Source organism: Bactrocera dorsalis, chromosome 2, assembly GCF_023373825.1.
Source record: "Bactrocera dorsalis isolate Fly_Bdor chromosome 2, ASM2337382v1, whole genome shotgun sequence".
Classification (NCBI taxonomy): Eukaryota; Metazoa; Arthropoda; class Insecta; order Diptera; family Tephritidae; genus Bactrocera; species Bactrocera dorsalis.
In genome coordinates, this window is record NC_064304.1 from 33,685,753 (window position 1) to 33,710,535 (window position 24,783).

The 24,783-nt window shown below is 32.3% G+C and overlaps 1 protein-coding gene across 2 annotated transcripts in view; it reads right to left on the reverse strand.

Annotated features, from left to right (window-relative positions):
- LOC105231808 (ubiquitin carboxyl-terminal hydrolase 46) overlaps positions 1-24,783 on the reverse strand; it is a 79,063-nt gene that overhangs the window by 52,533 nt on the left and 1,747 nt on the right. The window contains exon 1 of one of the 2 annotated variants that reach the window (XM_049450432.1): positions 18,223-19,524. The exons of the other annotated variant lie outside the window; for it this stretch is intronic. The gene's annotated coding sequence lies outside the window, so the exon portion shown is untranslated. Of the gene's footprint in view, positions 1-18,222; positions 19,525-24,783 lie in introns of those variants that run through there. 2 annotated transcript variants of the gene reach the window in all.

Sequence of the window (24,783 nt, forward strand, 5' to 3'; positions counted from 1 at the left end):
CAAAAAATCATTTTTTTTTATCTTCTTCAGCTCCTCCTTCGATGCCCGGGCGATATTGGTGCAAAAGCCAATTTTTGTTCTTCCACAAATCCGGGCGTTTCTGGCGGATTGCTTCGCGCAAATTGCGGATAACTTGCAGGTAATATTCCTTATTGACCGTTCTTCCTTGTGGCAAGAACTCATGATGCACCACGCCCCTGCAATCGAAGAAAACTGTCAGTTACGATTCGCAATACTTTTTGAACACACCTCGTATGTCTGTAAATACAATACTTGTATATTGACACCCTAAAGTTGTCTCAAAACCTACATATGGTAGGTATACCCTACCTAATTTAGGTATTCTTACCTAATTTAAACTTAAATGACTGGACTAATATTCCTAAATTTTTTTCTTTAAATGTTTTATGGAAGTATGACAGTATTTAATTTGAAGTGAAAAATTATTAAGAATAAATACTTGTCAAGATAAGGCGTTCTCAATCAGTAACAGGTTAAACACTCACGCATAAACGATCGGATTTACAGTTTCACAAAGCATACCTGCAAAACAAAGAAAGAAACATTTCATTAAGTATAAATAATATAGAAATAAAAATACGTTTAAGAAAATATGTGTAGGAATAAATAGAATGAGATTATATCTGTATTTGTTATTAATAATGTTGGCGCCAAAGCGCAGAGTAAAAAAACATTTTGGTTTGTTTCTTTGAGCCACGGAAATCAATAACCACTTTGTAGGTAGAAGACTACGAAATGCCACAAATTAAAGCTGCTCAGAAATTGGGCACAAAGTGTGGCAAACAAATAAAATAAAATGTGAATTATATGCACAGCTTCAATCAAATTAAGCTAACTGTCAATCAAATAAACGGTATTATTACAAGCACGCCTTAAGTAGCTTAGATATGTATGTAGATACGCGCCATAACTTGTTTAAAATTTTTTTGTTAAAGAATTACTACTAATTTTTATTTTTAATTATATTTTTACTTTTAAACTTTTTTCAATTTTTTTATTTAATTTTTTTATTATTTTTTGTTTTTAATTTTTAAATTATTTTATTTCAATTTTTCAAATTTTTGTTTTATTTTTACTATTTTTTATTATTTATAATATTTAATTTTATTAATTAAAATAATTATATAATTTTATAATAATTACATTTTTTTATTATAATTTTTAGATTTTTAGTTTTTAATTTTTTTGGAGTTTTTTGTTTTTAATTTCTAAGTTTTTCTTTGTTTTAAATTTTAAACTATTTTATTTCAATTTTTCAAATTTTTGTTTTATTTTTACTATTTTTTATTATTTATAATATTTTAATTTTGTTAATTATTTTAATTTATTATAATAAATAAATTTTTTTACTTTTTGTTTTTTATTTTTATATTTTTTTTTGAATTTTTGATTTTTTTGTTTTTAATTTCTAAATTTTTTTTTATTATTCGTAATTTTTTTTTTAATTTTTTTAGTTTTTTTAATTTCATTTTTTTTTTTTAATTTTTTTTATATTATTTGTAATTTTTTTTTAATTTTTTTAGATTTTTTAATTTTAGTTTTTTTGTTTTTAGTTTTTATATTTTTAGTTTTTTTTATTTTTTTTTAATTTTTTTTAATTTTATTTTTCATTTTTAGATATTTTTTTTTTGAATTTTTGATTTTTTTGTTTTTAATTTTTTATTTTTAGATATTTTTATTTTTAATTTTTAAATTTTTTGTTTTATTTTTACATTTTTTTATTATTTATAATATTTTAATTTTGTTAATCATTTTAATTTATTATAATAATTAAATTTTTTATTATTACTTTTTGTTTTTAATTTCTAAATTTTTTATTTATTATTTATTTTTACTCTTCTATATTTCTTATAGTATTTTAATTTTGTTAATTATTTTAATTCTTTAATTTATTATAATAATTAATTTTTTTTTAGTTTTTTTAGATATTTTTAAATTTTTTGTTTTTATATTTTTAGTTTTTTTTTTAATTTTTTTTAATTTTTTTTTAATATTTTTTTTTTATTTTTTATTTTTAGATATTTTTATTTTTAATTTTTAAATTTTTTGTTTTATTTTTACAATTTTTTTATTATTTATAATATTTTAATATTTTTAATTATTATTATTTTTTTACTACTATTATTTTTTTAATTATAATAATATTTTTTTACTTAACACTTTTTATACTTTTTCTTATTAGTAGTTTATAATTTTATTGCCTTACATCTGCTTTGATTGTTTTCATTCGCACCTCCATATTTCCGTTAGTAGTCGCTAAGTAATTGTGTAAATTTGCTTCGTAAACCGTTTAATGCGAAAAAGAGTAGAACATAAATTAGAGCCGCTCAACAGATTTAATTACAAACCTGAAGCGCACACTCGCAGTGAAAGTGTAAAATGAGTTTATAAATTGAACGCTTGTCTACTTTGGGAGATTTTACGTGGGGCTAGCGCTTTAGAAAGGGAAATTCCATTGGTGTTATCAGCAATTAATTAGTATTTCATTTGCTTTTTTTACGATTTTCTTAGCGCTGAGATAACGGAAATTTTACAACGCTTAGCAGCGCTGCTCTCGCGTACGATAGAAGTTAAAAATTTTATTATCAAGCCGATTTTATATAACTGCATTACTCGATAAGTGTATGTATGTATGTACATATGTATACTGCTAACGAAATAAAAGTGGAACTGAAACTAATCTGGCAGGTGTGAAAAACAGAATTAAAGAAAACGAAATACTTTCGAGTTTTTCTTTTTCTTATTCTATGTTTATTATTCATGTTCTTCTTTTTCTGTAATTCTGTGTAATGTACATTATTTTTAAATATTTATTAAATATAATTACAAAAAAAAATCACAAAAAAATCGTTATTCTGACTCGCAGGAGGTTATCACTTAATACTATAATTTTTAATATTTATATTTCAAATAAAAAATTAAAAATTAACGTTCATTATATGCGCACACCCTAACCAAACACACTCCATATGACTTGACATTTATGTTGATGAATATTTGTGGATATAAGAATGTCATTGGCTTACAAAAGACGAAAGCAGCCGCGGCAGCAGCAATGGCACCCACACCAGCACCTACACAAATAATTTCCTTGCAAAGTTTTATGACACGTCGTTAGCAGTAATTCAGCTGTCACAACAGCCGCACGATTTCCTTCATTCCCAAAGTTATTTGTACATATTTATTTATTTATTTGTATTTTCGTACACAACGCGTAGTGTCAATGTAGGGTGCGGCCCACCAACAAGAAGAAGCAGCTAACATCGCCTTTGCCATTAATTTAGCTGCTGATCCTTTGCTTTGCCTTTGTACGCGTAGACGCATAGCAAAAAGGCATTCGTGACAAAGAATGACACAAATATAAATTGAAATGTGTGTGTATGTATGTATGCATTTACACATGTGTAAATATATGATTGCTTCATATAAAAAATGTGTATATGGCAAATGTCTCTTGATTGCGGCAACGCCACTGTAACTCCATTATAGACAGCGAGTGTAAATATATGTGTATTTATCCATATTATTGTATATAGCTACGTAAGTTTTACATTTGTATGTAGCTACATAGTTATGTGCTGAAAAACAAATATGTAATATACGAAATGTATTCAACAGTGTCTGGAAATTTGTAAGTCCCCTGCATTTGACGAAGGGGAGCTGTGCCTTTTTAAATGTGCATACACACCGAAGAATATAAGTATGAATAAATGTACATACATACGCGAATGAATATATGCACTTATTGTACACTTGTCTATATGCACCAAAGCACTTAAAGGCCTATAGTCATAACAGATATCATGATATTGTATTCGATAGCTGTTAAGGAGATAATGTTGACATATATTTTCATTTTATTTTTCCAGCAGCAGACGGAAAATATGAATGTAAGTATACCAAAACAAAAACAAAAACCAAGCAAAGGAAAGAAAACAAACGAACGAAAAAATATTCAGTAATATGTACATTTTACATACATATTTAAGCTATTATATTTTAATGTAATATTTACATCAGAAAAGTTTGTTACTTTGACACATTTTTTAGTTTCTGTTTTTTCCATAAAAAAATGTAATGAATAATAATGGATATTGTGTACACAATAAATAGTTAAATGCAGTTGACATAGTGTGGTCCATTTGCAGGCAAAAACAAATTTACACAATTTATTTGGATGATGAGTGGAGAGCAACTCTTATGTGATACCATAAAAATGTAGATACATACGAGTACATATGTATGTACATACATATATTACAGTTACAGTATAACTAAGGCATCAGTGATTATCTAATACAGTATACTCTCGAAAAGTAAATTCTCAGAAAGTAAATAATCGCGGAAAAGTAAATCACCTTTAAGATTACACATGCACCTCGAAAAAGTAAATTTTTTAATTTACTTTTCAGAGAGTGTGATAAAAAATTCGAAACGAAGCATGCAGCGTTTTTTACGATGTTGCAAAAACACTTACTCTCTTGTTTTTCGCGTCTGTTTAGTAAATAAACTTTGAGATATGTACATATGTAAATTACCAGAAAATATATTGCAAAAGAAAAAAAAAAACAAAAGAATATTCAAAATTTTTTCTCTTTATAATAAATACATATGTTTTTCATGTAAATCCATATGTTTTATTGAAGCAAATAAATGAATGAATTTTTTAAGTTTAAAAATGCATTTAATATTATAAAAACAGATAATTTATGTATATATTTGGAAAAGTAAATTATTCGAAAAAGTAAATTACCCAAAATACCAATCGATTTACTTTTCGAGAGTATACTGTATTAAAAAACTGCATTGATGTGAATCTTTGTACCGGTTATATGTTTTTGAAGTAGTCATAACAAAAAAATAATTTATGTAATTTTTTTGTGATGTTCCACAAATGGGGAAGTGTGTTACAAGCATAATATTTTTCTTAAATAACATAAACATAAATTATGTGAGACAATAGTTTCAATATTATATAACGTATTGCACTTGGGAGGAAGTCTTTTTAAAGTTATTAGATATCTGAATAATTATCATGGACTACAAATGTATGTATATAGCATCAATAAGTCAAGTTCAGAAATAACAGAGAAGTGATTTAACCTGATTAACTGTGTATACAACTGAAGTACTTATTAATAATTTTTTAGCCATTACCTTTGGATTTGAGACCACAAGTTGTATTTTTTTTTATTTATTTATAAAAGCTTATACAATGTTAATAACATATGTACAACCTAAAACATGCAGCGCTAGCTTCAGAGGCTATCAGCTGGTCAAGTTGTATTATATATGTATGTATGTACGTCAAACAAACCAAAACAAAAAAAATTAAAAAAAAAATTAAAAAAAAAATTTAAAAAAAAATAAAAAAAAATAAAAAAAAAACATTAAAACAAAAATTAAAAAAAAAAAATAAAAAAAAATTAAATATATTATATTATATATAAAAAAATACAAAAAAATAAAATAAAAACATAACAAAAAAATAAAAAAATAGAAAAAAATTAAAAAAGAAAATTAAAGAAAAAATTAGAATAAAAATAAAAAAATATAAAAATAAAATATTAAAAAAATAAAGAAAAAATAATAAAAACAAATAAAGGAAAATAAATTATCCTTAACATGAGTTCACGAACTTATCCCTGCACTTTCTGAAACGCATGAGTAGGTAATACTTCTATTAGAGGTCACACCAAAAAAAACATTTCAGACGGTGTCAGTTGAATATGTGTCAGAGTGAATAAACGATAGCTAAATGAACCAAAAGACCAAAGAAGTCAGATTTTATTGAATAATTAGGAGTGGATTGTGATTGGTTTATTTAGTAGGGTGGCGTCATGCCGCACATCCCATGAGACCATCGATTTGATTTTTTTTTACAACAAGCTCTGTAATGTATTACCCGCTATCCCAGACCTCCGAGAGCTAGAAGTTATGCTTTTTGCAAGTCGAATATGTAGGAAACTCTCAATCTCAATTCAGGGTATTGTATTTAAGCGATTATATTCACTTGTAATTGAAAAAAAAAAATATTTGTTTGCTTATATATCGAAAATAATTATGTTTGAAATAATTATTCTCCGAAAATTTGAAGCTGATCTGACAAACAGTTTAGGAGATATAAACGTATTTGGAAAAACTGAAAAATTTAAAGACGTTTTTCTCGAAACGCTATTTTCAGAGGAGGTGAACAAAACTTCTTCAAAATGGCTAAGTCTATTGAGTTTAAGTTTTCACATGACTTTCTTATAGGTTTTTAACCCCGCTTCGTCATTTTGGTTTTTTGATTTAAGATAAGTTTAAGCAGAAAAATCCTTTTTTGACGGTTCTCCGGAGAGACCAAAGGAAGCCACAACTTTTCAAAATTAATCACCGACTATAAAACCTATAAATTTATATTAGCTTTTTTAAAAAAAAATGCGTTTTTCTCACTTGCTGTCCACTTGTCTATCCCTTAATCTTAATATTGAACAATATACATACATAGTTAGTTTTTCAATCATAATATAAAACCACCCTGTAGACTGCGGTCTTAAGTTACGAAATTATTCGACTGAACCTCATCAAGGTTAAACATTTTGAATACTAAGTATATAATATAAACTAAATACAGGTATTTACATACCAGTATATATTATATATACAAAGTATTTACAAACAAAAAGCACTCAAATGAAATGTGTTTGAAGAGATATACAAACGTGATATACATCCTTATACATATATAAAAATAATTTATTTCACTTTTAGTGCCTTTTTATCGATCGTCCGAAATTAGGTCAGCGTTTGAGTATAAAGCAAAACATGACCTTTGTTTCAAGCCACAATATTTGCCAGTTAAGTTGGAAATTGCATTAGTTTGAGAGTAAAACGATAAACATTGAAGTATTAAACCACCGAAAATGAATGCACTTCCTGATAAATCAACAATTATAAAATACATAAGTGTTGATAAGGTAAATTAACTGAATATAATACCAGTAATTAAAGAGATTATTTTCACCAAAGCACAACAAAATTAAATCGAATTTTTTCAATTGCATGTCATTTAACTTTTAATTAATTTAATTTTGCTTAAAATAGTAATTAAATAATATACATATATAATGCTCAAAATACACATTGATAATTTAACTTTGTATGCACAACTCTAGATAGCAATGCATATTCCTATACTCATACCATACGTATGTATATGTACATATACATATACATATAATTATGTAGTTTTACGTATGTATTACAATATACTGTGAACAGTTCTTATTCGCATGAAAATGCGACAGCGATTTCAGCGAACTGTGAAAGCAAATCAAATTATATGAATTTACTCATACCCACTCGCTCTGAGATATCCGATACTTTTCAATTGCTTTATTTTATGGTTTGAATATAAAACTTATTTTAATGCATGACGTTAATAAGTACATACATACATAATACATAAACTCATGATATAGCTTATTCCAATTTCGAGAATCTGTAAACTACATTAGCCAAACAAAAAAATTAAGAACAAAGCAAAGAGAGCTTATATTGAAATATTAAACGCTTTTTGCGAAGCAGTTCGCTACATACCCGATTTTGTAAACGTTTAAGTATTTTAAATTTAAATTTTTTATATCCGTAAGAAACTTAGTACGGCGCTTGAACTTGCTTCATCAAATGATAGTTATGTTAACAACATCTGATCAAATTTGGCCCGAACTAGTCCATTTAAACTATGCGCGAGTTAAGGAACGTATTCCTTATCATAGCAACAAACTTCAAAACAACCTTTTGTTTCAGTAAACAGAATGAATCAAAACAACCTTGAGTTGGAACAATTGAAATGCACTATCACTACAACAAACAATCCTAAACAAACAAGTATCAAAACAACATTGAGTTTAAATATCACAACAACCTTATCTTAAAACAAAGCAAATGTATCTAAGCAAACTATTGGGTTACTCACAACGTGTCATAAAGCATCGTAAAATCATAAATCATTATCCAATGGGTTTGGATGTTCGCGAAGTTTAGAAATATATCTCATTCTGCTGTCCTCTATCTCCTTCTTTACCATAGGAATATCAAGATCTTTAAACAGACCACTTTATTAGCAGCCTGATTTGACTTTTTCGCTAGCGTAAAATATTTCAATTGGAAATTTCGCAAATACCTGCTTATTACAATAATTATCCAACTGTAAAAATATCAATTTAGGTGTTTAGATCTCAAAACTTTCGTTAAAGAGAGACTAGGCAGTACTCTGAATGTTTTGGCATATGTATGTATGTATGTACGAGCGATCATTTGTTTGTGTTGTTTACAGTGATTTAAAACTTTCCTCTCGACCAAAAACTGGAATTAAATTGCGTTCATTTTCGTGCGATTATTTTTTACAACTTTCGGCGTGGGTTAACTCATCAAGAGCGCATAGATGGACTTATTTCAATTTTTAACGACCAAGTTCCATCGAGGACCTGTGTTTATTGATGGTATGGTGAATCCACTCGGGGCTGAAGAATTTCTTGAAGATCGTTCGAAGTCAATTGTTGTTCCGGAAGCTATTGATGCTTTCCGCAAAGTGATATTACAAAATAGTCATGTGACCTAGCGTGAGAATTAAACAACTGTAAGCATCAGTATAAAAATTTGTTTCCCGTTGTAAATCGTGGATTTCGCGTATGAGCCTTTACTTAAAATATAATCGGACAATTGGTTCGAACGCATGCGAAAGTCCTACAGATCTTGGGGAATATTTAGAAAGACATGTAGGCGATTTTCGATGATTAAAATTTGTTTTTGTTCTCTTACTCCGAAATATAAAAGGCAACCAACGTATTAAAACTTTAGATCTCACTCTAAAACCTAACACGGACCTGAATCAATTAGTCTACGCTGGACATGAAGAGATCACAAAGTCTACATGCTAGCTGCTATCTGTTCCTTTCACTGATTTCTTTGATAACTTTTAGCAGCCGACATCATCGGATGACTTTATTAGCCAATCTCAATAAGTTTAAAATTATTAAACTTATAAAATAATAAAAAGTCTTTACCTCATCTTCATCTCTTACCGAAAAGAAAATAGAAAGCTTTGTATTTCAAGCCACTTTAAAGTGACAGACACTTGAGTTTTATTTGCCAGCTATGAGAGTACAAATATTACTAAAACAAATATGAACGTATTATATATCGAGCGCTTGGCTTAAACACATACTTGACACAGTAAATGTAATCAACAATTGCATAATAAACGAAGCCAAAAGGAAGCCATAAATACAATTTTATTATTTTCACACCATTTCCCCAGAAGTGATTTTTCAAATAAACATAAAACAACAACTGAATGAATAATGTCACAAGTATGAATTGTATGGACATTGCATTGAAACGCGAAGGAAAGCAAGCCAAAGAAAAAAAAAAAAAACGAAAAACAGTTATGTCAAAAGCAGTAATGGTCGAGCATATATCAATCGGCAAAGAAATGACCAACTCCAATTGAAAAGCGCCTAAAAAGGCAATCTCCCATAAAACTGTAAAAAGTTGTTTCTCTTTTTTTCTGAGAAAAGCGCACCGCTGATATATCGCCTACCGTCAACCCACCTGCAGCAACACCAATGACCAAATACTCACAGCCGATAAGGTGAGCTTCGGTGCGCATTTCCAATTCGGCGCCATCAAACATTCAGCGGCCCACAAAGTGGGTAAGAGTTGCTTTGCCTGTGTGACGTTGTCTTTAATTAGAAGTGGAATTGAAATTGGAATGGAATTAAGCATTGCGAAAGTGTGGACACACACACATGCACACTCGCACGCACAAGGAGAGACGAAATGACAATATATGGAGAGTATTATACCAGCGAGCTGCTGGCCAACTGTTTGGGCGCAGATGAAAGAAAAACTCGTTTGTTGCAAATGAAACTGGAAGAATGCGGTTGTGATGGAAAATCAAAAAAGTAAAAAATAAAAATATAAGCGCAATAATAAAATACATGCTTAGCGCACAATGACGCTGAGCAGGCGCTACGTTGGGAAACTGAAAGCGATTAAAATGACAGACAAAAAGATGTTTGTCGCTTAGGCGGCAGGCAATTCAATGTGTCTCAGTTATACTAAGTTGAGTGCTGAGATAAATATTAGTACCGGATTGGTATGAAAAGAAGAATTCGGAAATAAAAGTGCGTATCCAATTTATTATTTACCAGCTGATATGACAAATTTGGTTCCATCTAACAAGAAAACTATTGAGGCCCTTCTCACGACAGAGTCTACGTAACGCACCCTGTTTTAAATGAAGCCAAAAGCGGTCAACTCGACAGAATTCCTCTGAATTTTTTCACATGGTGCTTGAAAATCATCAGGCAAGTGCTAGAGAGATGGCAAGGCAGCTCGACAACTCTCGCGAGTCCGTTCGAATGAATTTGGTGGATAGTTTGGGTATGAAACGCATTCTTTTTGACTCGTCCCGATAAAACTGAATTTTTTTCGAAAATAATAAACGAGCCGAACCCGTAAAAACCACGCCAAAGCCGCTCAAAAATCATGGTCATGTTCATTTTTTCTGATATCTTGGTTTGGTGCATCTTGAATTTGTTTCGGAGGGACAGAGATTAATAAGAAGTTCTATTTGGGCGGATTGAGGCGTTTGTGTGGGAACATCCGTCGAAAACATAGTTTTTTTTGTCAAACCGAGTAAAATTTGAGCCTTGTTTCGCAGAGAATGGTTCCCAATTTAGACAAAATACAGCTGAAACAGAAAAAAAAGTTTGATGCCTAATCGTTTTAGCCGAAGTTTAAAAACATGTGAAACTCTAATCCAAGTAAATTTGTTAAGGATTGAACACAACTTTATTGCTGTGCAGTTTTCTTTACCAGCACTGTACATACCTTTATGGAAGTTACTGACGCCTGTTATTTAAAGTTTTATCTCCACCACTGACCAACTGGCAATGTGCGGCATACGCACTCGCCTAAGCACTGCTAGCCGAGAAGATAAAAGATTGCTACTGCATGCCAAACAACAATGGCTTAAGACTGGTTGTCAACGTGATGCCTCCAACGCAGTAGGTGCCTTTAGCTTCCTAAAGCAACGCTTTACAAATAATTATTTAAATATATTCAAAAATAAATGCAAGTGTTTATCATTGTACGGCGTTTAACCCATACAATAGCTGGTTACAACCACCTGCACCAAAGCTGAGGAAGTAAACTAACTTCAAAAGGGCTTATAGCGGCAACAGTTAGTTATGTTGCGAAACATTGTTTAGACACAAGATGCACACTTTTGTAACTGTCAAGTAATTACATGTTTGTTGTTGCGCTTCTTATTATGTTTGTTGAGTTTAGTGGGAGAAGTGTGGAACACGAACAATTCTGCTGCGGTTAAGACGATAATAAATTTAAGCGCCTTATTGCGAATTCCATTGTGTTTATAATTGTTATTGTTATTTTTGTTACAGTCTTGCGTTTACGTGGTGAAAGTATCGTATGTCAGCATGATTGCTATTGCACACATATTTAAAGTGGAGTTGCTCTATTCTTAGGTCATTGCTTAACGTCATTACTCAGTTCTTTGATTGCTGAGCACGGCTGTTCGGGTTCGCGGGGCGTTACTGACGCTCGGTAAGGTAAAACACAACAGCGCTTGAATTGCAAAACGCGCGTTCGTTAGTTCGGGCAGTTCGTCATTTGTCAGCCACAGTGTTCGCTTTTGTTTTTGGTGCTTTACCTGGCAGTGGGTGTCAGATTGCGCAAATGCTCCGGCACCTCCACACCTACTCGTATTGCAGCGAGCCTACTCTCAAGCGTATTTTTTGCGCGTTTTCTTTTCGTTTTTTTTTCAATTTGTTTATGTTATTTCGTATAGTACTATTTTTTCAACAATTCTTGAATGCTAAAGGTGGCGCGCCTTTTATGGTTCGCAAACCAAGTTATTATTCAAAGTGCCTTTTCAATTCAATTATGTGTTAATGTATTTATTTATTTGCCTATAAGGGAAGAATGCAATGAGACAGCGAGCGGAGATAATGCGTGGGTGCGCGAATGCAAAAAAGAAGAACACAAAGAGGAAATAATATTTTAATATGCATGACGTGCAGTACGAATAAAGGAAAAAGTGGAAGAATTTGTAAAATATGTAATTTTATGCGCGAAAAACTTTTCTCATCATAGGCAGAACATTGCACATTGGTTTCCATAGGGTGTCAATAATTTTCTCATTTTATTTTAACGAACATATGGTGAACTTCCAACCAAACTGAGAGAGGAAAATGAGAGCAGACTGTGAGGTATACACTGTTAGTCCTTAGAAATATAAGCCATCCGTTATGTTTTAAAATTGTTTAAAGAGGCATAACGAAATTGACACTAAATCATCACAATTAATTATACATATAATTCTAAATAACCCCCTTTTGGTATTATGAATTACATTCTTTGTGTTTTAGGTTATTTCTTCTTTATTGACGTAGACACCGTTTACGCGGTTATAGCCGAGTTATTATATTTGAGGGGTAAAAATCAGCCCTCTTTCAACAATTTTTTTTCATATAAAAAATAAAATATTTTATTAAAAATTTTTATGGTTACAAACATACACTAATACTACTACTAAAAAAGAAATTCTAAAATTTTTGGAAAAAAAAATATTTTAAATTCGGGCAGTGAGACGCCATTTGCGGTGATAAATCGTTACTGGATCATCTTAAGTGAAAAAATACTTGTTTTAGTTAAAACGTTAACTTAGCACTTGGACGAAGAGAAAAAAATCTGAAAATTTGATCCTTTTTTTCCTTCGTCCAAGTTCTAAATTAAGTTTTTAACTAAAACACGTATGAGGCCACCGAACATGGCGTCGCAGTAGCCGAGTTTAAAATATTTTTTTCCCAAAAATTTCAGATTTTTTTGTTAGTAGTGTGTTTTTGTAACAATAAAAAATTCCAATAAAATATTTCATTTTTTATATGAAAAAAAAATTTGAAGAAATAGTGTTTTTTACGCGAGCAAACCCATGTTACCCCTTAATACAAAATTTAAGTAAGAAAAGAGTACGTATCTAATAATTTATGTGTTTTCCTACTGGGACACTGCGTGTTTGACATGTTTTGCACCACGTAGAAGAACACTCATGAGTTTTATTAGCATCTTAACGGTTTTTGCTCGTTTTTAGTACTCTTAGTTCGACATCAACTCTTGCAATAAAAACAGGAAAACTAATGTAAAAAGCTGTGCTTAGCAGAATGAAAGGTCCTTAAACTCTCTGCGGTAATAAACCGAAAACAACAACAACAATTCCAACATTCTTCATGTCTCTAAAATGTATAGCTGGGAAGTGTGGCCCAATTATTGAACTATTTCTGAATGATAATTGGAAATTTACACACGGCAGTTTCCCAGGCGACTCATGTGAAAAATATTGGCATAACATTAGATAATGTTTTTATTATTGGTAAAAAATATAGAAACGCGATGTGGTTGCAAATAAAGGCAAATCGAGATTAAACACAAGCACATCGACACATTCAAGATTAATTCGAGACGTTGAGAAGGCGCAAGAATTAATAGAGAAGCGAAAGACAACTGACACAAAAAACACTAAGCAAAAAAAAAAAGCGAAGCAAAAACAAGTGCGTTAATTAAGTTGGTAATTAAGAAGTAGATTAGAGTAGAGTACATTTACGCGTCTGCGTTCTTGTCTAATGTTGGTAGACTACATTGCGAGCCACTATTACTTAGTAAGAAGTGTGAAAATTGTATATGAGTAGGGTCGTTACTTGAATTTAGGTACTCTTATGTATAGACTCAAGTGCTTGTGGCGTCTTGGTAGGTTATATAAATATGTACAAACACAGACACTTATGTACTTACATACATGGGCTGCATATAAGAGCATTTGGCATTATGTTTGTATGTAAAAAAGAGTGTAAACCTGCAAGTGTTGGCGTTGAACTGTCAGACTTGCCTTTATTTGGTTGGAAATATCAATTCCTAATAGTAATTTGTGGACGTATCTAAATTTGGGGGTAACACCACCAAACCGCAGACCAAAAGTTATAAATTGATGATCCCAAAATCCAAAAGCTTACAGCTAACCACTCCGGTTTTGAAGTGCAGTACATGAAATTTATTTACCAACCCCAAAAACCACCTGCTACATAACGGTAACGTATTGAACATTGAAGACTGCAGTTTATAGAATAATGTTCCGTTCACCCTTAAGAGAAAATGTCTGCAAAAATGTGCGAATAAGCAGAATAATGCATTAAAGACACGTGTTCTCACATAAATATTATATATGCATAAATTGTGACAAAAAAGTACCCGGAATTTGTAAATAAAACGCAAAGTATTTAATTATTCATCAATATTTATTTTATCGCTTTCAAAGTAATCCCCACCAGATATAATACACTAATACCAACGATTTTTCCAGTTCTGGAAGCTCTTTTCATAAGCACTTTTTGAGATGGCATTCAGCTCTTTCAGCGAATTCGACTGAAAACGAGTTCCGCGGAGCGGTAATTTGCTTTCTTGGCTTTAAATCCGGTCATAATCGTATTATTTTTGAAAGAAATCAGCTTTGTCGAGGCGAGTCGGGCAAGAACACTCAAAATATACACCAAATTCACTCGAAAGGACTCGCGAGAGATGTCGAGCTCTCTTGGTATCTATTTAACACTTCCCTGACGATTTTCAAGCAGCATATCCTTCGCCTATCGCCTTAAGCAGCTGTTGTAAACTAACTGGTAGACAGACCGCGCTCATATTGGAGATAGTAATTAAGGACAGTCCTACCAACTTAGCAAAATATATTTTTTTGAAAGTTAACTACAATTTCTGAGTGCTTTTTGGTCATAATATTTGTAGAGTGGTTAGAAAAAGTCCACATATGCTACAAGTTCTCCAAATTTGATGGAAAATATTTTGATTTTTGATTAGAAATTTTGCAATTTTATTGGCTTAAATATTACCAAATAAGACCATAATAAAAACCGAACAGCCTTTCATGCACTCTGCGATTCATGCAGGATAAAATATCTGTCGTACGTATACTCTCATTTACCACTGTATTTGCATATGTATAAAAATAAGTATAGTTTTTGCAATGGAAATAGACAGCACGATTTTCTTTCCATGCAATTTCCAATAGACAATATTCATGTGGGGTCCATGGCACTCCATATGTGGCACAACTATCAAGACGCCGTGGGTTCAAGCACTTTCCGCCCTTGTAGAATACTATAACTGCCGCTAACCGTGTTTGTTCATTTCAGTTGGGCATTCCCCCTCCGCTTTAACTAGCCAATATATGTACATTATTGCTAACTCAATTGTTGGCCACGTTGTAGTCTTTCTGCAATCGGCAGCTGGTGGCACCCATGCTGTTGGCGTTGCTACCTACAGCTACTGCTAGCTGCCGAGCTCTGATTGCTTTGATTATATACTCCGTATTGCCAATCATGTATAAATAATTAGTTTTATCGATTTCCTGCCACTGCAGAGTAATAAGAAAGCAAAAAATAATTAATATTTCTGCAATGCAAATTTAGAAGCTTGTCTTTTTGTTGCATTCAAGTTACATACTTTTGACAAAGTATATAATAGAAGTGTCTTTCGTGCTAGGTGTTAGCTTTAGAATGCAATGGATCTGATTTTCAAGTTCACACAACAACTCGTGTTGCATAATTTGCACTGTAGCCTTAACACTTTATCGCCATTTTTTATGGTCTGATATGTCAGTACTCGTATCAATATCAAAGTGTACAAACATGCTTCAAAAGGAACAGTATGAGTTCTTATCTGTAAAGTGATATTCAAAAATGTGAGACATCAATAAATATATACACAAATATACACAGAAATATTACTGTAAACACATAAATAGGTACATATGTATGAGTCTGCTATCTAGCCTAACGAAAGTGGCCCCGTAATTCTAGTTGATTAGCTGAACAAAGAAAAAGTTGATAATAATGACTTCAATCAAATATGAAAAGAAAAGTTAGCATGTGTATATTATTGGCAAAACAATTACTGGAAAACTATTGCTCAGAGGCTATAATCATCAAACCGATATCATGGCTCCCCTTCACGATTTGTCATTTATTGGTGACGTCTTTTCAAATAAAATACCCGTTCGTATTTTGCGGTATCGGAGAAAAATAATATACTTTTACATAATCTCGTAAATTGGAGTGAAAAATTTCCATTGAAATTGAGTGCTATCGTATTATACGATAACCTTTTTTATATACGCTATACTTTAAACACCCTTTTACCGCCCCAATCTCAAAATTTTTGAAGTGCGAAACGGTATTTGGAGTCATGTTACCAAGAAAAAATCACACAATTCCATAAAAAAGTAAACTAGGCTTCCACTTTTGGGTAAAGTTTAGAATAGCATACTGAATTCGGGGCTAAAATGTATAAGGACTCATAGCTATGGTTCTCTATATTACGACCTATAGTTTTTGAGATATTTGTTTTTGAAGTTTATATAATCAAAGATTATAAATTTATAATAATGTTAATTTTTAGGAACTCTACATGTCATATAAGTAGATCCACTCAACACTTTTTGGTTAATGTTCTGGGTATGAAGCGGTTCATATCTGAATATCTGAATATTTTGCAAAATCTCAATGAAAGATGACGTCGAAACTGTTCAACAACAAATTAGCCAATATCTGTAAAACCAAAAATCTCTGAAGAAATGGAAGGCCATTCCAGCTTCTTATAAAAAGTATATGAAAAATGGATAAAGCGTTGGCACGCCTGTATTGGCTCAGAACCTTATTTTGAAGGCGATAATAAAGACTGATTAAAAAAAAACATATAAATGCAGTTTCTTTTGTTAGTCCGGGTCAAATTTGATCATATGATAGTAGTAGTTAGAAAAGGTCGCATTATAGAAATAATAAATACTATGCATCCGATCGTTAGTATGCTCAAAACATCATTAAAAATAACATATTATATTAATAAAACACATCCAATGTGAAAGAAATACTCCAAATTCCCTGAAAAATATTAGATTGGGCATTTTTAAAATTACTTTTGGGTATTTTGCAATTTCCACACAAACCTGAAGTATGCAAATAGCGCGTTAACCATATTATTTTTGGGTGCTCGGTTCCCCAGTTAGTCTACATATGTACATACATATATCAGGCATATACTTATAACTAGTTTTACAAACTACCAACAACTAATTCTACAGAATTTCAACAACGCACTGATTTTAGTAGTTCGTTTTAGTGCTATTCTTCTGGCATCCCGTCTTTTTACTAACAACTGATTTTCAGGACCCTGATTGTGTTTTGTTGCCAGCTCAGAAAAAAAATCAGGGTCCGCTGCCAGTTGAGGGAATAAGAAAAGATTTCTCATCATTTTGTCCTAGTCCAGGACGACCATCCACAACAACTGATGATCAACAGGTCAATAAAATAAAGGAATTGGTGATTGAGAAGCGACGATTAACAGTCAGAGATCTTACTGGCATCGTTGGAATATCGGAAGGATGAGTGAAAACCATTTTTAAACATCATTTGGGCCTAAAAAGTGAAAGCACGATTGGTTCCAAACTCACTCAATTTTTTCGAAAAACAGTGTCGCGTTAAGGTCTGTGAAGCATTGCCTTCCGACTATTAGCGTATCATGAAACGTATTATTATTTGATATACAACTGAAGCTCTAAAATTTCTTGATACATACAAATACATATGTATGTATACAGGTAGGTATCAAAGCAAGGTTAGGGAAACACGCTTTCCACAATTTTAGTAATTCAAAAATTGGACATTTAGAAAATTTAAATTTTAAATGAGAAAATTAGTTACAAAAGTATAATAAAACCCATGCCAAGCAGAGCGACAAACTGGAGGCCATGGCAAACACATGTAATCGCATACAAAAATATGCATTTAATTATACAATGTACATATGTATGTATACACATACACACATCTAAGTGTGGAAAACTCAGCTACACAGCGGTGGTTATGAAAAACCAAACAACAACAGCAACAAAAAACAGTGAAGAGACCGACCGCAGTCAAAATCGATTTTTCCAAGGCAATACAGGAAGTTATAAGCCAACGTTGTGACATATTTTTTTCATATGTTACATACAAACACACAACATTTGACATTTCACCAAGTTTGTGGAAATCTTCATACTATTTGTAATGGAAAATAAATAAATGTTACCTTTAATTTTGTTGTGCAATTTGCAAAAATCTCTAAGCTTTACCAATCATTTGTTATTACTTTGAAAAACAAAGACGAAAGCAAACTGCGATGCACAGTTATCCTTGTTTATTGGCAATTGACCGTTCCACTAGCAATTTTTTCACTTGTAAAAAATTGTGTGAGATAATATGCATGTAATTTAATGAAAATTAAAATATTTTTACACTTTTAAGCAGTGGCAATGCATGAATAACACTTTTCATTTATTTTATTTCTGCATTTGAGCAAATTTTGGCATAAAACTTCAACGCACTTTTACCACAAATATTTCGCACTTCAAGATGCGGACCACTTTGTCGAAGTAGTTACAACTAAACAACCGAACTTGACACGAAAACGACGACGCAGCACAAAAGCACCCAAGACAGGCGTAGTTTTTTCACTATTGAAGTATATTACTTTGGTACTACGGTTGGGCAAGTAAGTGCCTGGAAAAGATAGTAAACCAAACGAATTGCAGAAATATGGCAAATGATTGTTGGTACTGCTACTCGGTGGAAATCACTACAAATTGCAGTTACACTAAAGAATTCGTATGTATGTTTTTGTGTGTATCAAAACTTGACACACAAACCACCAACAATATGACACTTCACTTTGCGAATAAGCTATGGTGAATTTCTTGCAGCACAAACCGTCACACAAAGAAGGTGTAATCCGAATACAAAAACACAACGCACTGTTATAATTTGAAAATAAGTTGCTGAAATTGCAATTACTTTTTAATGCTTATCACTTATTTCTTTTAAAACGTAATAATCACATTTTTCCGAGACACGACGCACAAATCGCTTTGCTACACTAGAGAAAACGTCGCCAGCCGATTCATTGAGGAATCGAAAATCCGCTACCGCGTAGATACAGAAATGGAACGCGATTGAGAGCAAAATTGCTGGCCACCACCACCGATACCCACTAAACGAACAACGCTGCCACCGCTGCTATTGCTGCTGCTGCTGCCCTCCTACAGCTACTGATATGGCTCGTGACGTGAAATCTATGCTGCGCTCGCAGACATAACCCGCGCGACCAGAGTGCGTGTGTACTTAAGTATAACGCTGGCAGTGGCCATTTGTATTTCAACACCATTCTTTTATTTTCCTTCCATTTTCATGTTGCGTCGAAATATTGTGACTCTCCCACCTTTTTAACGAAATAATACACCGTTTGGCTGTATAACCCCAAAGTACTATGTACAAAAGTATGCTGTCGACCCACTGGAGCTGACCAACATAATTATTGCCTCACCATATACATCAATAGCAGAGAAGTAATATAATATAAAATCTCTCATTCTCTGTTATGAGCACGAGTATGCTCAGTTCTTGAAATTGGAGCAGGGAGGTTTTCTTGGTTTTTGAGCGTGGTGAAGTTGCATTTCGTACATGTACATGTGTATGTTTGTATAAAAGGTAATAACAACCCATGCAGAGATAAGCTGATGATACAAAGCGAGTCAGCCTGAAAGTGGATATAATTATGTTTGGAAGAATACCCTAATAAAGTTACTCGGAAATCTTTGCAGAAATTTTCTACATATTCTATCAAGTCTCATTTTAGTTAATTATTATTATTAATTAATGGCACTGGTGATGAGAAGGAAAGCCCTATTTTCAAACCAAGTACAAAAGTCAAACTTCATCCGTTCTATTTTACAGGATTTCAACTGACTGTTATTCTTGTTAAGGGCTGTTATTGCGGAAGCCAGTCCTATTTCGATTACTAAGTAGTCAGTAGTAGTAGTTGAATTTCTATGCAGCTGAGGCTAAGATCCGGAGGTTCCGCGATAGTCGGGTCTAGGTAACCAGAACGGACCCGGATTTTTATCCTACCGCCACAACAACAAAATATCAGTCGATTGCATTTTTCTATTGGCAAAGTGACGATGATATTTAAGTAGGCGTTCTACAGCAGTCTGGTCTACGAAACCCGAATGGACCTGAATTTTTATTCGGCCAAGGACTGCAAGCCTGCAGCATTACTGCCAATTATCTTAAAAATGTTTTCTGGCGCTAAAATAACAACAACAACACTGTTTAGAAAAAGGTTCGCCGGTTAAAAGTAGAAAAATAGAAAAACCACTATGATTAACCATGATAACTAATATTTTTGGTTTTTGGATTAGAGATAAATTTAAGTAGACAAATTTTCCTCTCCGTTAGACATCTTTTGTCGATGTTGCTCCTGAAGATCGGGTAACCTGATCAAGTTTCAAAATGAAACACTGATTAATGAAGTACATTAAATTCTAAAACCACGCGTTTTTTCTGGCTTGCAAGTAGTTCATACGCTTTAAATCCGTCTCATTCCCGTGTCGTTATCATTCCGGTGCAGTATCTCGAAATTTGTTATAGATAAAGGCAAACTCATATTAACATAATATTTCATTTAAGCTATACAATTTTAACCATTTAATGTGCTTACTGGTGTTTCTTATCGTCGTGCTCTCTCTCTCGTTTGTAAATAGAAACTTCAGTTTCGACTCTTCAACGCCCTACATGAGAAGAGGAGTAAGTAACTCGATTTCATTTCTTATGGCGTGCTCTGGCGTAGTAACGCTGCCAAGTACCAGATAAGCTAAGTGTGGTGAATTACTAAGTGAGAATAGCAATTGCTGATTACTCATAAAAATATTTCTATATAAGTATAAGTAAAAAAGTAAATATGTAGAAGGCTGATAATTATACAAACTATTCCGAATTTTTAGAGTCTCAGAGCACAGTGGAAATACAAATATGTACACATTAAATTACAGAAAATAAACATTATTAACTAGCACTGTTAGTCTAACAGCATAAACGCATGCGCTCCAACAACACAATGCACACTCTCGGGAGTTATTTTTCTGCCATAGGATTAAAAATAATAACTGAACACGCCTACTCATTGCAGCTCAATCTCGTATAAGCACGATCAAATAGTGAAGTCATAATTGGCACTCTGCGACTGACTTCATCTACAATTATTCTCTCCATTTACGATGCACTCGCTGCCAATCGGACGCTCTTTCTTAACAAAGGCAACAATTCACGTCAATCTCATAAACAACTGACTTTCTTTACTTCGGTATGTGTATACGTTTGTATAATAGTTACATATGTATATTAACAAAAGACGTCAAAACTATAATAAAAATTTACTGATAAAACATGCATTTCTTATATAAATTGCAATGATTCTTGAAGCACATTTTTGATTTCGCAATATTTGAGTTAGAAATAATAGATACTGAATTAATCGTAATGGTCCGCAGGCGCCACCAGCGGCGTCGATTTAAATGTCTTTAGCTCGTAAAGGCAGGCAGAGCTCACTAATAAAGCATTCATTCAGAATATATCTGACTATACAGTCGCAAGTAGCTACAATGCACCCAACTGCGTCTTTCGAATGATATTTTAGTTTGTCAACGGTAGATCAGGTAGCTCACCTCACTTGCTATGAAAAAGGAAACCAGAAAGATTATCACTTATTCACGGCACGCGCAGAAACAAAGACAATGTGTGACAATCAGTTGATTTTTGTGGAAAAAAGGAAAGACCACAAAAAAGGAAAAATGTTTCCTGTACTTAAATTTTTATGAGTGACCTCACTGAATCTTCTTCTTCTCTGATTGTTGGATAACTATTTGTTGCAATCAACATTTTCGAGGCCTGTTTTTGTTTTTAACACTATGTATGATATAAAACCGTTCTAGATTTCATTATTAAAGGTGTTATATTTACTTGCAAGCAAGGTTGCGGATTTTTCAAATCAAAAATTTTTAGCCTCGTATTTGGGATTCCAAAATAAAAAAATTAATTCAAATGTTTATTTATTTATTTATTTTCTATTTGTTTTATTTGCAAACTATCTTAATAAATTTCAACAAAATTGAATTGTAATCGTATATAACAAGAAATATTAATCATTTTTTCACAGAAATCGATTTTTGATATAAGCCATTTCTATATTCCCTACTTTAAAAAAAAAAAAACACAGCGACTTCAAATTCGAGTGGGAATGTTAATTATCTATTAAAAACCGTTATTTTTTTTGAAAATTATAATCTAAAAGTTGATGGTTTATCCGTTGTGCCCAATTTTCGATGACCCGTTCGAGCATTTCGATTGGTAACTGGCGATTGACACGTGTGATGTTTTGCTCCAAGGCCAGAATCAAAGTGTCCGCATAGACTTGAAACTTTCCACATCCCCCCAGGAAAAAGTCTAACGGTATGACATCACATGATCTTGGTGGCCAACTGACCGGCCCAAAACATGAAATTATCTGCTCACCTACGGAACAGACGTGGACTTTACTCCAGCCAAAAACTGTCAACTCGGCAGAATTCCGCTAAAATACTACAGGGATTATTTCTGACACTACGGTAACAACCTTAATTGGACCTCCGAGAAAAAATGCCTAGTTGTGAGTAATAATATTTTTTTTTTTTAATCTTCCTCACCCACACTGAAAATAATGTTTCGAGAATAACACATTAAAAGTTTTGCAAATATGCTGATATCTCCGAAAGTATTTGCCGGATCAACTGAAAATTTTTTAAGTGCTTGCGTGGTAAAGTTCAAGTTTGTTGTCATCGTAGGCATCTGAAGCGAGTCTCAGACAACTTGCTGTGGGGTGGAGTGTGGACTGAAGTTTAGATGAGTGAGATTCATTAGACATGCAAAGAGGTGGTTAGTCATGCTGGGAATCATTGCACGCAGAACATAGTACATTTGGCTCTTCTGAGTAAATTCTGGATGGGTCGAAACTTAGCATACTACAATATACAGAACGTAGTGCCAGCACTTGGGATTCATTCCATTCAATTTATGTAAAACCGATTATCATAGGAACCTTCAAACGCCAACAATGATAAGACCACCAGGCTGAACGCCTTTAAAATATTTAAATATTCATACGGTATTGCTATTAAAAGAGTATGCATGTATATCCACACTTACTGTTATCGTATGGCATATATCAAATAACCTTCTCAGAGAACAAAAATTACATATGTACATCAATATGCGTGTATGTAAGTATGTATGCACTACACTCACGTGCAATATCACCACAAAATAGCTGCATTTATAGGCACATCACGCACTAGGCAATGTCGGTTTAATCAATGCAAACACATAAAAGGAGAATAGAGAAAAGGTATCGTAATACAAACATGCATATGTACATATGTATTTAGCTATATTACTCCTACAACTTAAGCATAAGTTTCGCGTTGCATACCTAATTTCAACATAAAAATGGAAGAGAGTGTAAATTAGGGGTTTTCGCTACATGAATAGAAAATTGTTACCCACATTGAGAATGGTTGCACATCCTTTCATCTTTTCTAAACTTTTGTAAGCAGGATTAATAGTCAACCCTTAAAAATAATTCACCACAGTGTTATAAAAATTTAGAAACAACAAAATGAACTCTCAGTATATACGCAGAACGTGGGGTGGAGCATGCGCCTTGCCGAAGAAACTAAGTAATGCGAAAACAAGGAAATCGAAAATACATTCATACCTACTTATGTATGTATGTACATATATACATGTGTAATAAATGCAGATTGACTTGTATATAAAACACGTTGAAAAAAAGAGGCCAAATAAGGGTCGAGCTCCTTGCTGGTCAGACAAACTTGCAATAAACTTGAGTGGGATTGAAATTATTACTTCGATACTATAATATGTATGTATATACATACATACATATATGTAAGTACATTTGTACATATTTTTATTACAATCAAAGCGGAAGAGAAGTAGGCATAGCGCATTAACAGCTATGTGCACGAAGAATGCGTGCAAACAGGAAAGTAATTAGGGTAGTAAAGTTTATTGAATGCGATGTTGAGTCATGAAATGTTAGGCAGTGCATAGGATATAGGCATAAGAAAATCCCAAGAGATTGTTTGCGCAAGCAAGTAAATATGTGCACATACACACGCACATATGTATGTATTTACATACATATCTACCTTTTTACATCAATTTAGTTAAAAACCATATGCAGAACTCGCAGACAACTTGTCTATAATAACACTGCCCTCAGATGCTCCTCCCAAAGATTCGTTCAAACGAAAACTATAACATTTTGTTTCAGTACTTTGTGTTGTATTTTATTTATAGCCGGCACTCTAATACAAAGCATCAAAACAAATACGAAAATGTCGCTGAACTAATAAAATGGAATTGCTACACCCACCCGTCAATCGCTGCTTTGGCCAGTTGGAACAATTTATGACATCAACACAACCGGAATACATGTGCTGTTTTGGCTGTAAAAAATTATACAAAATGCTTAAAGAAGCGCAAAGCAATAATGATGTTATAATATATTTATGCAGTTTTGTTGCAGTCAATTGGGAGCAATATTTCTTCAATATATTTCACTTTAAAAACGTTTTGAAATAATTAAACCTGACTAATGGTTTTTAAAGCTTGTTTCAAAGGAATGAAAAATGTATAGAATTATTTTTGACATTTGCTGTAAAGACTTAAAGACATACATACATATGTATGTAGTAGA